The sequence below is a fragment of the Euprymna scolopes genome, chromosome 25 (assembly GCF_053919585.1).
Source record: "Euprymna scolopes isolate OS-2025 chromosome 25, ASM5391958v1, whole genome shotgun sequence".
NCBI lineage: Eukaryota > Metazoa > Mollusca > Cephalopoda > Sepiida > Sepiolidae > Euprymna > Euprymna scolopes.
In genome coordinates this window covers 94,234,376-94,246,600 of record NC_136506.1, presented here as the reverse complement: position 1 = coordinate 94,246,600, position 12,225 = coordinate 94,234,376, and the positions used below count along the sequence as shown (strand labels likewise).

Genomic DNA, 12,225 nt, shown 5'->3' with positions numbered 1-12,225 from the left:
GCAGTGCGCGCGTATGCGTGTGTGTGTGTGTGTGTGTGTGTGTGTGTGCGGCGTTCATAGTCGCCGTCTGTCAGTCACTGTCATCAGAGTAGTAAGGAGTAGTAGTAGTAGTCGAGCCAGAAGTGGTGGCAATACTAATCAGTAGGAAAGCAGCTGGCGACTTGGTCAATAATAGATTACTGTTATTATTGTGTTGTGCCCGAAATGGAAAAAGTACAAAAGAAAGAAAAAATAATAAACATGTAGAACTGGAATTTCAGGGAACAATTTCGCATCGGAAATAATTAACGAGTGAACCACAGTTTTAATGTGAAGCAAAGCACAAGTACCTCCTTCAGAAGGTAATATTTTCGGTTACAGGTACTATAGGGGGGTAATGTATATACCTATGTCCATTACTGGGTTGATTCGTGCGCGCGCACACACACACACACACACACACACACACACACACATATATATATATATATATATATTAGACATTAAGAGGAGATTATATATATATATATATATATATATATATATATATATATATATATATATATATATTACAAGGGAGTCACTGCTTATTCAAAGCCCAAAGGCCACTCAAAGATAAGTATTAATAAATGTAAGGTGGTCACTGAAACGACAGCTTACTGATCGTTGGTGGTGGAAATTGGGTAGAATATAATTATTTAAGGGGCAAAGCATCAAAAACTTGTTTATATTGGACTTGAAGATGACTATGTTACAGTCAGCTGGAAAGCATGCCAGCGGAATCGAGTTTCACAGGCAAGCAGTTCTAAGAAAGAAGCTTTGTTCATGGAATTTGTGTATAGATTTAGGTACAGATAGAGAGTGGGAGAAATTGTTGATAGTGGTTGTAGCTAAATAAGTGTTTTTTTGTGAAAGTTTAGCATAGGTGGGGGGGGGACCATGGATTGAAGCTCAGCCGAGCACTTGCCAGGAAAATAATAATAGAGAAGAGACTTGTAATGTCTCTTCTATGGGAAAGAGGTTAAAGTGGGGAGAAAAGGGCATCGCCCACCAGGTTTCAAAACCGGTTCTGAACTCTGTCAAGGGAGGATAGGGTTCTCTGAGAAGCTCCTACCGAGATTTGATTTAAGTTTTTCTTGTTAACTGAGGGGTAAAGGTAAGTCCCAGAAGCTTGTTGAAGCAGGGTGCTTCTTTGAGATGGGAGCCATTCATATCAATTAGATCCAAGTCGGGATCAGAGAATTATTGGGGAAAAGATAGGAGTTTTGTTTTGGATGTGTTAAAATTAATCAACCACTTTTTTTTCCCCCATTGCACCATGTGCTCAAGGTCAGAGAGGAGAGACTTAGAGACATCTTGATTGCTGGTGATCTTTGAAATGTGATTTGGGAGATCATTGATGAAGATAAGTAAGAGAGTTGGGCACAGGATTGATCCTTGAGGTACACCAGCATTTGAGCTTCGGACTTCTGCCCATCAATAACTACTTATCAAGGAGGAAGGATTTTATGGTTGAGAAGAAATTTCTAGATATTCCATAGCTAGAAATCTTGTGAAGTATACCTTTATGCTAAACTATCAAATGCTTTTGATATGTTGAGAGCCACTGTTCTAGAGAGGAAGCCACTGTCGATAGATCCATTAATTTTATGTGAAATTACAGTCAGTACATCAGCTGTAGATCTCTCAGGATGGAAAACATATTGCTTATCACTGAGTAGAATGTTTTTGCTGAAGTGGTTGAAAATGTTTCTATTGACGCACAGAAGACTAATTAGTCTGTACTGAGACGTAAAAGACTGGTCTTACATCTTTTTAAATTGTGAACAAATTAACAAGGTTTTCGAAAGTGTTGGGAAGCAATTCTCCTTTAGGCTTTTATCTATATAAAAGCCAAGTACGTCCAAGGATGGAATACTGTTACCATATCTGGGCAGGAGCGGCCAAAAACAGCCTATCCTGCCTTGACAGAGTACAAAATAGACTTCGTGGCTTAGTGGGGGATGCCCTTTTCTATACCCTGCAACCTCTCTCCTACAGAAGAGACGTTGCGAGCCTATCCTTGTTTTATCGTTATTTTCATGGCAGGTGCTCGTCTGAACTCCAATCTCTGGTCCCCCCTCACCAATCTTTCACGAAAAACACCCGTCTAGCTGAATCCACTGTGAAAAATTTCCCCCACTCTATATCTGTGCCTAAATCAAAACGCGGATTCCATGAACAAAGCTTCTTTCTTAGAACTGCATGCCTGTGGAACTCTGGTCCGTCTGCCTGCTTCCCACCGGACTACAACTTGGATGTCTTCAAGTCCAATGTTAACAAATTCCTAATGAACCGCCCCCTTAATTAAACACTTCATCAAATCTCCACACTAACGTAATGTACTTGCAATAACCCTTATCCCTGAGTGGCTTCCGGGCCTTGATAAGTGGTGATCACTGGTTGCCGCTTTTTGAGCACTATAACTGGAATATTATCAGGATCAGTTGCTTTGCTAGCATCAAGGTTATTGTGGAGTGTGGCAACAAACAAACACGTGAATGTTACCCAAATTATTTTCAGTCTTTTAAGAAAATTTGGGAGGTTGCTGACCCAGATCGCATATGCTTGAATTTGATGCAAAGTTCTTGGCAAAGACTTTGGCTTGTTGATAATGGTCATGATAGAGGAGGTGCATCTGTTCAAAACCTTGTTTGTTATTTGCCAAAACTCATAAGAGCCAAGGCTTCGTTCTTCTATTTTAGACTTGACGGACTGAGCATATGACTCTTTCACGTTTTCTATGATCCTTTTGCACGGATTGCTAGCAGTCCTAAAGGTGACTTTAGTTTCAAAACATCTATTACGTTTAATTGTGGTTTTTATGAGCAATGGCGGCAGCACATTGAAGGGGTGCACCATAGCTGGCTGTTTGGTTTCTGTAAAAATTTATTGGAGGGTACGTAGTTGTCTAACCCGATAGTTAACAAATCAGTTAGGGCGGATGCTGTATCAGACACATTCTTTTTAAACATAGAGCATATGGGTAGTTCCGATATGAAGGTTTGGAAAATGCGTTGGAAAATGTGTGATGGGAGCTCATGGCCGAGTTATATTGCAGAGGTCAGACAACCCCCCCCCCACACACACACACAGATTTTCCTATGTAGCAGAAAGGGACGGACACCTAAAAACGACGCTTGAATGCAAACCAAGGTACATTTAAGCATATATGCATAATACTATGATGGAAAGAACCAAAGTTGCCCACAGACTTTCTTATGTAGATGAAAAAGGTAGACCTCAGAAACCTATGCTTGGGTTATAAGCTGAGATACATATATAAAATATATATATATAAAATATATATATATAAAAGGAAAAACTATGACAAAAAGGAGTGAGGCCACTCATAAAATTTCATATGTATCAGAAAAAATGGCGAACTGAAGAGATGCGTCGTTGAATTCCTGGTAAAAGTGCATTGAGAATGGTGGTGACTATGTAGAAAAATAAATCCTGGACCACAAAAGGCCGCTGTTTTAATAGTACTACTCCCGCCTTTGTAGCTATTCAACTTTTTGAGTTAAAAGAAAAATAGGAGGCCTTACTTTTGGAACGACTCTTGTAACTTGTTCTCAAGGAGAGAAGGCAAAGCCTGAGAGGGTGGTCCTCCTAGAACTGCACAGGACCAGCAACATATTACAGTCAATAGGAAAAAAGATATTTAAAAAATGGTCTACAGTTTGTTGGCTTTGGTGCCGCTTTCCTCTTTTTTCATAGAACCACCAATGACAAAACTCACAAGAGTACATAACACCTGCAATGTAAATCCGTTGCCTGTTAAAGTGCAGCTTTTTTTTATTTGTGCCAAATAAATTTCCCCCCTGTACGATTACTTGCATTTATAAATATTATCCGATGAGCAACAATCATACAACAAAATTGTTGTTGTAATTTCTTTGTATATTTATCTCTCCATACTTTATTATTTTTAGTTTTGTTTTGCTATGTTAGTGAAGAGTGGGTGCTGTTGATGCAAACAGCGATCTGATTGGTTGAACTCGGTCACGTGGAATTAAAGAGAGAGTGTGTTTGAACCGAAAAAGAAACCCTCTCGATGGGGCAAAAATAAGAAGTACACCATTCAATAAGGATTTCGCTTTCTCTAAATGAGAACAGAGCAAATACTACACTTTGAATCATTTATTTGCAGAAAATCTAAAAAACATAAATTCAAAAAAAAAAAAAAAAAAGAAAAATGGCAGAAAGTTATCAAAAAGTGTGGGGTAAATAGCCAGTAGCATTCACCCCCAAGTGGGTTGAACTGGTTTCCTCTGAAGGAGGAAGTGCCAAGAGAAGATCAAATTAACAAGCGGTCCCCAATCGTATGGAGATCTTGATCAAGGGAGATAACAACTTTTGCAGCCCCTGGTATTCCCAAATGGTCACTCATCTGGAACTCACCAGGCTTAATATTGCTTAACTTCAATTATCTAATGAGAACCGATGTGTCAATGCTATATATGGGCAAGGGAGGGAGTCACCCTTGGTCTAAATTGTTTACACTATTCTTAACGAGAATCACCGCAGTCACCACAATATATTTATTGCTATAAAATGAGGAGGGGTATAGAAAAAACAAAACAAAACGCCCTCCCAATCCTTTCTGCACGTTTTCAGGTTTGTTCAGAACCAAAAGCAAGCAGATCGTTCTCTAAACAGGAGTGGGATGTAAGTAGGAGAGAAATGAAAACAGGTGATGGAGTTGGAGATACTTTGATCCTAGCCCAAAGGCCAAGAAAAGTATAGAATCAGAGACTTCCTAAGTCTTGGAAACTACTGTTCAGAACACTCTTTCTTGGCTTGACAGAGTACATAGCCAACTACGCAATCTAGTAAGGGAAAACTCTCTTTGCAACACTTTTTCCTCATAGCTGCCCTGGAAAAGGTAATAAATAATATCAAGGAAATTATGATGCAACCAACAGGCCGGTTATTATGAAGTTGAATGAATCTAAATGCAAGAATGCAAAAGTTTTTTTTTTTCATTTATCACGCACACATTAAACTCCTTTTTAGTTAAATCATTAATATAACAAACTTTGGAATACTGGTACATATACATATATATATATAATTATTTGCTATAATAATTATTAAATACCTACAGACACTAGTGTTTCATCCTTTTGAGAATCATCAGTGCAGGGTGTCACGAATAACACCAGTCGATAGATTCGAACTCAGCGACAGGAGCCATCCCTGGCTTCATTAGCAAGGACCTAATCAATTCGGCTACTGTTAACTGCGAGAAATACTATTGAAATTTAAACATTTATATTTTAAATGCTTTTTAACGTCTCTCAGAGTGATCTAATCATTATACGATGATCTGCGCGTAAAGGCCAAATTGACCGACTTTAATTCAACTGAAAGTGCTCAACGATAAGAAACAAGTTTCTTAAAGGGGCTGACATAATTATTTACTATAATAATTATTAAACACCTACAGATACTAGTGTTTCATCCTTTCGGGAATCATCAGTGCAGGGTGTCACGATTAACACCAGTCAATAAATTCGAAAAACTGATTTACAAAATTCACTATAACTGTGTGTCTGTCCGTCTCCATTTTTTCAAAGTGAGATGCAAGGTCACAAAGTGGCGCGAGGTGGATCAAATGATTGCATTGTTGTGGATTGTTGTTTTCGTTAAAGTTGGTAACTATTTCTTATCCATCTGAAGATAACTCAAACAGTCACGACTAAGGCTGGAGTGCTATATGTTTTGGTTTCGATTCTAGCTGATGGCACCAAAGTCAATTTTTTTACTTTTGAAATCACAGCTGTATATTAGATATAATATATAATAATCGATAGAGAATTGACTCTATAATAATATGTATGCATGCGTACAGAATACATTCTTAGTTGACTTAAAGTATATCTGCCATGCATGACGAACTGCAAGCACTTGTGCCCTCACGACGTAAATACCCCCGACAAACCCGACAAGCAGCTAAATCCCACCCCTTCACAGTAGAGATCCATAGATGCAAGAGAGCCTTCTACTCCAGTAGTTTCTTCCCCAGAACAGCTAGATTTTGGAATTCCCTTCCGGGTCCCAGCTTCCTTGACTGCACTGCCATGCAGAAGTTCAAATGCAACGTGAACCGACATCGTGATGCCCAACTTCCTACACAGTACCCCTGATGCTTATGTCCCCGATTGTAGCCCCTTACAATAAAGTGGCAATGTGCCTTGTTTGGGGTGAAAATGTAATAAAAAAAATTTTTTTTAAATATGTACACATATATATTTATATGTTAAAGTCGGTTTTGATATCCATCTGTCCTTTGGTCATATGGTAGCGAGTATCAATGGAGAGCTAAATGTTTTGGTTTCGATTCTAGCTGATGGCACCCAAGTCTTTTTTTTTTACTTTTGAAATCACTCCTATATATTGGGTACAATATAATAATAAATTAGGAATTGACTCTATAATGATAAATACGGAATCTGCATTAACTAAAACAGGGTTTTCCAAACTTGAGGACACCATGGAGCCCCTGAGCAGGGCAAAAGTTTTTCACGGAGCACTAACAAGATAATTTCTAAAATAAATATGAAAAACATTAATTTCAAATTTTAACACTAACTAATGTTAATTTTTTTCAACCATTTTTTTGTTTTTGATTAATCAAAAATTGTTGCATTTTTTGTTAATTTATTTTTTATTTTCTTTTTCATGAATAATTCTGAAACTCTTTGCACCTGTAGTTATGTATCATATTTATTCCCAGTAAAAAACAACAATAATTGAATTAAATGTTTGCAGCCATTTAATTTTTCCATATAAAGCATTTGGTCCTTTGAACAAAAGGGTTTCCGGAAACCTCAACCTCACTAATGGAGCCCCACACTTCTGTGGAGCCACTTTGGGAGATCCTAAATTAAAATATCATATTTAAGTACATTTTTATGTTGGGCGGCATTCTGTTTATATATACACACATATATATATATATATATATATATATATATATATATATATATATATATATATGAGCAAACAGATATATATGAGCAAACAGTTAATAAAATATGTTAAAAAACACTTTGAAATGAGTTAAAAACATATTTAATCTAAAAAGGAAACACTAGATAAATGGATAGTCCTTAATCTGTGGAGTTTCGAAGAAATACTTTCCTTCTCATCAGAGGGTAGGAATTAGCAAAATGCGGGATCGGATTTTGCATGCAGAAGTATTTGATGAAACAACAAGTAAGTCAAAGATCTTACTTGAAAACAAAAAAAGTGTAGCAGACGGAATATGGTGAAGAAAAAGATATATATATATATATATATATATATATATATATATATATATATATATATATATATATGCATTAGTGATGGGACGATTTAAATATTTTTCCCCAATTCCAATAAAATTACCGATTCCGTGATAAAGTCCCCATTCTAATTCTTTATAAATCTCTAATTATTTAACTATAAAAACACATGTTAAATATGAAGATATTTTCCTAAACGCCAAAATACACTTGTGGAGGATAATCTATCGATTTTAGCTTCACTGGTAATATAAAATTAATAAATATTTATTATTTTATCATTATTACAAGCAATGGAAGATTTTACTTTAAACAAAATAAAATTTAAAAAAAAAGACAATTAAAAGAATCATTTTGAAATCAGGAAATAGGCATTAATTTTTCCGATTCTGATACCGATTCTACCAAATCTTCTGATTTTTCCAATTTCCAAATAATCGTCCCAACACTAATATATATATATATATATATATATATATATATATATATATATATATATATAGGAAGAATTGATGATGAAAAATAAAATTGAATAAAATCCAATATTTATTGATCTATCAAAAATTCAAACAAGGTATTATAATAATTAAAAATCCTTAATCCATGGATTTTCATAGATAGACTCTTTTCATCAAACGTAAACATTAGTATAAAAAAAAATGCATCACAGGTTAGCATATATTGAAAATGTATTTTTAAAAATTTTAAATAGAATAACAGATTAAAAAAAAATCGATCAATTAATTAGCCAATGAATTAATGAAATATTAATCCGTGAAGTCAAAGAAAGAATCTGGAATTCAAGTTTTTATTTAATGAAGTTTAATATCTACATATATTATTCCAGGTTAATATTTTTCAGAGGTGAAACAACCAATGAATTTAACAAGCTTCATAACAGTGTTCAATATCAAAGTAGAACAAGATATAATTTATATTTATTTCACATAAGCACGTTTTGGTCAGCCAGTTACAAGTAACTAGAGACCTCTTCAGGCTATTTTGCTTATACAAAAGTACAGTTCGTAATACAGACTGTACTTTTCGCCTGAAGAGATCTCTAGTTACTTGTAACTGGCTGACTGAAACATGCTCATGAATGTGCAGTGACATATAAATGCTTCTGTAAAATAAATATAAAAGTGTGCATATATATATATATATATATATATATATATATATATATATATATATATACTCTTACTAAAGTAAGAGTTAAAACATATTTTATTAAACCCATATATATATATATATATATATATATACTTGTTTATTGTTATATAAACATGCTCACATCCCGCTGCTACAAATAGCCACTTGTTTCAATCAAACAACAGATATCATCAGGCAGCGATTTGACTATTCAAAAGTTCAATGAATAACCTGCAATTATTATTCATTGAACTTTTGAATAGTCAAGTCGCTGCCCGATGATATCTGTTGTTTGATTGAAACAAGTAGCTATTTGTAGCAGTGGGATGTGAGCATGTTTATATAACAATAAACAAGTATTATCAGCTCTTTTTATTGAGCACTATCTAACAACCTCGTTGAATTCATTAGTCCATTACTTTTGAATATAAAAAACCCGAGTATATATATATATATATATATATATATATATATATATATATATATAAAAGCTTAATATATAAAAGGCTATATGCCTGCCTTTCTGTCTCCAAATTTTCAAACTCTATCTCCACCGAAACTAAAAGTCTTAGAGCGGCGCTAGGGACCTCAAATAATTGGATTTTTTACAGACCTTTCTTTTATGGGGTCTTTAGTCAGTTTAAATAGTTTTTAACGTATCAAAAATAGGTCAAAACCAAAAACATCGTTATACATTTTGTAAATTCATCTTAGTTTATTTTTAATTTCTAGTCAGTTCATATGCGTGTCACATTGATACTGTGGTAACGTCACCAGCTTTGAATGCAACAGTTTTGCTTTTCTAGCTGATGGCACCCAAATAGTTTTTTTTTTTACTTTTGAAATCACGACTCTATAATAATATATACGAAATCTGGAGAAATTTAAATTTCATATTTAAGCGGATTTTACGCCCGGGCAAAGTCGGGCGCTCCTCCTTGCTAGTATATATATATATATATATATATATATATATATATATATATATATATATATATATAAGTATTAAATTAAATGCATTAATTAATTTGTGTTTCTATGCTAGATGCAAATTATTCAGGGTTGGATTCTCCAACAGTTGAAAATGCCAGTCGTAAATTATGTATATTAAGTACAGGAATACGAATTAATAAATATAGATTGATGTAATGCTTATAATTTTTTTTTACAATACGCTATTATTATTGTGTGTTGTGCTGTATTGAGCACTCTTGAAAAAACATTGGTTTAACTTCATGTCATCAACATATTTCACAATTTCCACAAACTTTTATTTATTCATTTTGTTTGCAGACTATTATCCTCATCTTCTCGTTGTTGCTTTACAACGTTTCGGCCAACAATTCCTCTGGCCTTCATAAGATGGTTAACCATAACGGGATAGGAATGCTGAGTCTCTTAACTGTATTCTCAGTAAGTACTGCCTTCCATAGTTGTCGTATCACCATGTTTTGGCCAATCTTTGGTTAAATGGATTGATAAAGAAACATATGTTCTTATTTTTTTTAACATTTTAATGGTGGATGCTCTGACGAATTACAAGGCCTTGTACCCCCCTCGACAAAAATAACCCCGACAAACCCGATAAACAGCGAAGTCCCACCCCTACACAGTAGAGATCTTCAGATGTAAGAAAGCCTTTTACTCTAATAGCTTCTTCCCCAGAACTGCAGGACTTTGGAATTCTCTTCAGGTTTCCTGCTTTCCCAACTGTACCGACATGCAGAAGTTCAAGTGCAATGTGAACAGACATCTTGCTGCTAAACTCCCTACATAGTACCTCTGCAACTTGGGTCCCTGGTAGTAGCCCTCTACATCAAAGTGGCAATGTGTCTTGTTTGGGTGGGATGAAAATGTAATTAAAAAAAAAAAAAATTTTTTTAATTTTTTCACTGATAATGAAACTTTTTTTTTTACAAAAAGAAGGTATTTTTTCTTAATATTATTGATCCAGACAGACACTATTTTAAAAGGCATATTATTATTACATTATCAAATTATTAAATAATACAGTCTTTTAAAGAAAACACCGTGGAATTTTCATGGGCATCTGTTAGTATAGAATATAATCCTGATGTTATGCCATCGATTTTCTTCTGCAAACACGATTTTTAATAATCATTATTTTTTGGTGTGGCCGCAAAGATAATATTGATAGACATGTACTTGATGACCTCGATATGCACACTACGACAAAGTATTCGAAAATATCTCAGCCTAATTAATTGGGACATTCCATTCGATACATGTGTCGCTAGTATTTACACAAGTCTGTCTACATTTCATTGTTTGATGACGAGAACGTGTAAGTTTACTCACATCATCAACATTGTCGTCGTCGCTTAATGCCCGTTTTACATGCTGGCATCTGTTGGACGGCTTTAAAAAATTGAATTCCAAACTAACCAATCTCTGGCCAGGACTTTATTTATGCCTCTTTCTCCAAGTACATTCTTTCGTATATCTATATCTATCTATTTATATCTATATCTATCTATCTATCTATCTATCTATCTATCTATCTATCTATCTATCTATCTCTCTCTATATATATATATATCATCATCATTTACTTTGGTTTGATGTCCAATTTATATGCTGACATGTGTTAGACGGCTTTAAGAAATTTACTTACAAACTAACCTATCTCTGGCCGGGTTTTTATTTATCCCACTTGCTTACAAGTCTATCTTCGTCACTTCCTCCTATCTTCTCCTGCCAACCGTTCCTGCTATTTCAACTGTACTACATCTACTAACCCAAGCAATCTCGTCCGTTCTTTCAAAATGGCCATACCATGGAAGTTTTCTGTTCTGCACACATTTCATTATGCTGTGCAGATTTAATCTGCCTCTGAGGTCATCAGATCTAAATGTCTAACACTCACATTACCCATTCATCGTAACGTTTTAATATCATTTCTATCCATGTAACCCTCGCTGGCCTAGTTTTACTCTATACACCATCACATGCCAGATAGACTCTTTTCTTGGTCCACAATCGTAATACTTTGTTGGTTAGTAATAACAAAAGTTCCCTGTATTATTTCATCCACTTCTATCTCTAGCAATCACACTAGCACCTGCTCCATCCTGTGCTCCAACGATATCACTAAGATAACAAAACTTTTGAACACTATTACTAACTTCTTCATCCAGATATACTTTCTCCACAAAATTCAAATGAAGGAATGCTTACTAAAATCGGCTTAGCACAGACAATAATAAAACCTTATCATAGTAATTCTTTCAGTTGTAAATAGATCATATTATATTGCTGATCTCCTAAGAATCGTTTTCATCCATTTTATTTCTTCATATTTGTATCTTAACACCCACGAATCAAATTCATTAAAATAATGAAGAAAGGATTATTGAAATGGAAAGATACTAGTAAGATATTTTATGTATATATATATATATATATATATATATATCTCATTACATAGTGCAGATTTAATTTGCCTCTGAGGTCATCAGATCTAAATGCCTTTAACACTCACATTATTCATTGTAACGTTTTAATATCATTTCTATCCATGCAACACATGTTTGCAACCCTTGTTGGCCTAGTTTTCGTCCATACATCACATTGCATACACCTTGGTTGACAATGGTAACTCTCTGCTGGTTAGTAATGATAAAAGTTCCCTGAACTCACTCCATTCACCCCTAAATAATAAATACGAAATCTGCATTAATCAGAATATCATATTTAAACACATTTTAAAACCGGGCTGCTGGGCAGCCTGCAAGTA

The 12,225-nt window shown here is 34.6% G+C and overlaps 1 protein-coding gene across 4 annotated transcripts in view; it reads right to left on the bottom strand.

The window, feature by feature from the left end:
• The window catches only part of LOC145247521 (mitogen-activated protein kinase kinase kinase 13-like), a 280,001-nt gene that overhangs the window by 180,291 nt on the left and 87,485 nt on the right, over positions 1-12,225 (bottom strand). The window lies entirely within an intron of this gene.